At 32.5% G+C, this 5,520-nt stretch overlaps 1 long non-coding RNA gene across 2 annotated transcripts; it reads left to right on the top strand.

Annotated features, from left to right (window-relative positions):
- Window positions 1-3,068: 3,068 nt before the first annotated feature.
- On the top strand, window positions 3,069-5,315 carry LOC149795227 (uncharacterized). 2 transcript variants are annotated; one of them, XR_016422286.1, is made up of 3 exons: window positions 3,069-3,090; window positions 4,167-4,432; window positions 5,206-5,315. It is a non-coding gene; the product is annotated as an uncharacterized LOC149795227 (long non-coding RNA). The 2 variants fall into 2 exon arrangements; XR_016422287.1 differs by having other exon boundaries at window positions 3,076-3,094.
- Window positions 5,316-5,520: the final 205 nt, after the last annotated feature.

The raw sequence follows: 5,520 nt of genomic DNA, 5'->3' as shown, positions 1-5,520 counted from the left end.
TTCAAACAATTCAACAATATATATTCATATTCGTTCCACTGCAAGCTAAAGCTTACAATTTGAATAACAAACCTCTGGTAGATTAATTTCCGCCTCAGTGACAAACGTATCACCTGTGAGGTTAATTGTTGTTTTAATGTTACTTTAAGCAAGATAAGGAAACCTAATTACAGATTTATATCTTATGACAGTTTTATTACTTGTTTCTTGCTTGTGCCTGCTTTTTAATTTATGGTGATTCTATCACAAGAGGCACAATGTTAATCTCTACCTAATAATCTGAATAAATTATCCAACAATCTCAACTACCTTGACGAATAGAACAGGGATTTTCGACAATAAGATTAATTTGATTGGAATACAAATAGTCTACCATATTACAATGCACTAACGTAGTTATTGTTCAGATGTAACATTATTCCTTTTGAGTTTCTTTTTTAGTTTCAGATAATTGTAACTACTTTTCCGTAGCTCGATTATCTTGAAAGGAGGTTTTAGGAAAGAAGAAAAGAGACCCCAAAAAACAGAGTCCAAAATACATAACTATTACTGTCTCTATCAAAAAACTAAATGGATATATCAAAATGTATCATGTGTATTGCTTTCTTTCAATAAGGTGTACCTTCAGAAATATTTGCAAAGGTGCATCGATTACTTGAGGACAGGTAGTCTACATCAAATAAAAGACGAAGAGATACTGATGCGGAAAGAAAGATACAGTCCGTCAAACTGATATAGACACAAAATAGAGATATGGTATTGTTGCACTTCTCATTAAAAAACTAAATTACTATGTGTGTCCTCTTCTTTCGATATAGATGAATTTAAACGTATTCTGCAAGACAGTCAAACTTGCAAATAGGAAGGTTTAATTTTCACAATATATGGTATGAAAGAATAGTATCTTGAAACATATTACGTTTCTCAAGTCACAGATAACTAAACTTGGCCTGACGTGATATAATTCGTGTATTTTCACACATGATTGTGTTCTTATATGCAAATACAGGTATGGAAAAGCTGGAAAATATTTCAAATTTTTTTTTATAGCATTTGTTTGCAACATTGTTAATAATATGTGGTAAGAATATATTTCAAAGTGAGATATTGTTATATATGAGATAGAGAATAATGATATCGCCAAATTGGTGAAATCACTTATATCGCCACTGCTGGAACTACTTATTCTAATAGGTAAATATATATGCCGTTATGTATGTTACTCAAACCTATATTTCATATTTATGCCTATTTCATTTTTCTTCTCCTTCTGATTATTCTCTCTCCCTCTTTTCCTACCTTCCTCTCTCGCCATTCACATCAGGCTGTACGGATCTTAAAGTCTGTCAACTGTAGACCCACTAGGTTACATTTATGCAATCAATGAATTGCCATCAAGAAATCCTATGAACAAACTCCAAAAACGAAAAAGTAGACTTCAAGTATTACTTTATTACAATTAGCTTTATACACGAATCATGGAAACTGGCAGTATCATGGCATCTATTTATAGATCCTATGTACCTTTTCGTTCTTAACAGACTAAATAAGATTTAGCTCCTACGAAAGCTTTCTTCCTTATTGTTTTTATTAATTTGAAACATCAGTTTATCTGCAAACATCTTTTAGTACCTAAGTGATCATGGCGATGGGAAATTTTCAACGCAAGTAATTATATCAAACATTCAGCAGATGCAACTTATACAGGAATTCATACTGCGGTTTATGTTCGCTAAAAGTTATTTCTTGCAGACCTTTACGAGTCTGACGTTCTGGCAACTGTGCTACTGAAGCACCCGTCTCAGGTGGAAACAAATGCTCATTTTTGCATACTGGTGCTACAATTGGACAGTAATAACTAATGTTGTAAAGATCAATTCGTATAAATTGCAACAAAGCTACATATGCAAGAATGTGTTTTCCTAGAAGTTGCAAAATTACAAAATACACATTCTTGGATTTAAAACTATATTTTGCCATATCTTTCCCATCGAATTCAGACAATTATTTGCAAAAATCAAAACGTTATACTATTAAGATCAAGAATGCATACAGATAATTTCCTTTGATAAATATGTATAGTCGAAAACAATAACGTTTTAAATGTGGTCGACGAGTTTGCCTCAGTAGTAATCCAAGGAAACTAAATAAAAGTGAATGTACATTTATTAATGGAACCTACACACCAGTATCCATTACATACATTTATTTAAAGACATTCAAATGCTGTGAAAATTTACTCTAAAATATGTTCGCAAACTAGCAGAATGTAAATATGCATATATTGTAATACCAATATAGGATGAGTTTGCATCATAACGGAAATAGTGTGGTCTGATGCTTCACAAATAAGATGCATGAAATGTATGCCTGCACAGTATATCACAAATGAAAAAGAGCCTAATAGACGCCAAGAATCATATCGATATATCCTTATTTCGTTATAACCTTATTAAGATATATAATTCAAATTATATGCATCTTAATGTTGTGTTTTGTTGAAGATTCGCTGATTCATTTAAGAAATGCTTGTTTTCTTTACCACAAGAGCAGACCATCAAACGTGGTTTGTAACATGTGTGCGTCACCATGGCAAAAGCTTCCGCACACGAGCTTACCGGCACAACCACTGCATAATCTCGGTGCAAAAAAAGCTAGATTGATATGCCCATTCTGGAGAAATCATTACCATATTTGTTGTATTGAATAGAAATAAGCAATATGATGTATTGCTTGTTAATTAAAGCCGAAATCCAGACACATGCATTTCATAGCCCAGCTATTTCCATATTAGGGACAGTGTTTATTTTTGAAGCGACCTCACCTCTTTTTAAATAATTGGAAAATCATTCATGTTAGAAATGTCTCTGTCAAATTTGATGTGAAACATTTTATTCAATTGTGAGCGACGAAGTTGTGTGGCTAAGAATGATGATAAAATAATAACTGATGACATAGTTTTTTAAGATTTCATGTGAAAAATGTCCCACAAGCCACCGATTGAAATGACACCTAGTAACTACATAAGCATGGGCTTTTAGTAAGATATCAGTTTCGTTCCAGCTCTTACCAGAAGGAAGCTATCCTCAAGCAAGTACTCTCTCTCTCTCCCTCCATCACTCTCTCTCTCTCTCTCTCTCTCTCTCTCTCTCTCTCTCTCTCTGTGTGTGCTGTATTTATAGAATACTCTGTGATACACAGAAATGTATAGTTTCTGCAATAAAGTGAGTATAAGTCGCTATCATGTGTTATTTTTTTAAATGTTTTTCTTTTCTGGAATGGATTATTAATCTGAACATTACAGTTTTATTTTTCCCCACTGTTTATCTCCCACTTTTCATTGAACACCTAATGCAAAGTTTCATTCAGATTGGTAATACATGAATGGGGAAGAGTGTGATGGAATGTATGGGCACAAGTACCCGTTGGCATCTCACCAATTAATGAAATATATAGTATGTATACATTGAACAGAGGAAACTAAATACACGTTTCAAGCAAAGAATGTTTCTACCTTATAAGGAGTTCATCGTAAATAGGTATTGGTAGCATTGTAAAAGATATATTGTGAATTTTGACACAAATGTTTCGTGACAGAATATGGTGTTTCCAGTTCGTGTAAAATCACGAATAGCTATGATCGTTGAAGCACAATTGTTCTACTTTTGCTAATTGTATATGTTAGTAAGGAGGATTTACATTGAGATAGCTTTCTATAATTGCAGTGTACTATTAAGACAGTATTATGTGTCAAATGGACTTGGATAAAGCGCATTGACAATGCCAGATAATAGGCTTTCATATGATATTATTTCTTTCTATATTTCGGACTCTTATCATACTCAAATTCAACTATTAATTATATGAAATTCACGTCTGAACCGTATCAAAGCTTTGTATTGGTTCCACTTAAATGCACTTGAGAACGTTCTGCAAAAAGACATAATGACTTGTAAATATTATATAATCTTCTAGTTTAAGAAAAGAGACTGAATTTAAAAACATCATTTGATTTCTATTATTTTAGCTACACCGTACTAAACGCAAATTGTCATCACCATTTAGCGAACGTTTTGGAAAACAATAGCAATTCAAGAAATGTAACTACGCTTAACATACATCATTCAATGTTATTACTGACCAAAATATTGCCGTATTTTTTCCAGTCCTTTAACCATCATGAAAGTCGTCGCAATCTTTCTATTGTTCTTGGTTGCTGTTGCCATAGCAGCACCGGGTTATTCCCATGGAAGTGGTTATTACCCTAGTCGGCGCCCTGGATACTCGTTTGGTGGATCTTCTCGCGGTGGCGGTGGAATCGGATATAGCCGTCGCCATCACGGAGGACACGGCTATTCTGGATACAGCAGAGGTGGATACAGTGGATATAGCAGACACGGATACAGTAGACATCATAAGCCATATTATTAAGGTAGTCGATTCAGCAGATATTGATAAGGTTTAATTTTTACTAAAATTTGATATTTTAGATAATTTGTTTTTCAGATTCATCAGCATTAATATGACAAGTTGGCTCTTTATTTTTATTATTTATTTATTTTCAATAAATCTGAAATGTACTTAATTTTAAATTATATCAAACAATTACTTTTTTAATTGCATTTCAAACCAAATTGCAACTGGAGGTTGGCGTGGAGTTGACATTTTCAAATTTTATTTAGCCGTCTAATTAACTTTAAAACATTGTGTAGTTTATATATATCCTTAGAACATAATTAGTCTTGTTATGCTAATATTAATTATCACATATTGCATCTATTTATACCATTCTTTCTTTATCTCAACCACTCGCATAAACATTGATACATGCAACATCGATGATATTTGATGACTCCCAAAGATTGTGTGTTGACCGTTTATTATGACACAATGTTGAATATCTCCTTGCATGAAAAGTGTTTATCTTCTTAGAGCGATTGAATTGAAACAGGTATTATATATGTTGATTTCCTTTTAAGCATGATAAATAAGAATTACAGTTCATTTTAACCTGTATGTAACAGAATATCAAAATATACGTTGAGATTTATTAAATATATATGAAAATTCCATTTTTAAAATAACTCATACGCACTCACAAAAATAGACCTCGATATCATTTCATATCTCGTTTAATTATTAGTCGCCAATATTGTTTTTAATTCATACAAATTTATACTATTACGTTTTTTTCTCCATTTACAGGTTATGATAATTGGGTGTAAAAAGTGTAACCCTTTGACAGTCGTGTTCAAGAAAACAAAATGTATCGTCTGTCATAGTGCGTATACTGTATAAAGAATTTTAAAAAGAAACTATTTCGTTGACTGCCATTCTGTCTGCCAACATAACTACATATTTACCTAAGCTTACTATACATTTATGTGAATGCTTGACTATTCATTGTTCTCTCTATCTAAACGTTTTTCCAAATTTCGTCGAACTCTTCATTGTCTTCTCTTAATTCGCCGTCATTTCCGCACTGTCAATATACATGCATGTATTATTTTTAATTACTCT

This window comes from Sinohyriopsis cumingii, chromosome 7, assembly GCF_028554795.1.
Source record: "Sinohyriopsis cumingii isolate HCF-2022 chromosome 7, ASM2855479v2, whole genome shotgun sequence".
Lineage (NCBI taxonomy): Eukaryota > Metazoa > Mollusca > Bivalvia > Unionida > Unionidae > Sinohyriopsis > Sinohyriopsis cumingii.
The sequence above is the reverse complement of the archived record's forward strand: the minus strand, read 5'-3'. Positions and strand labels throughout refer to the sequence as shown.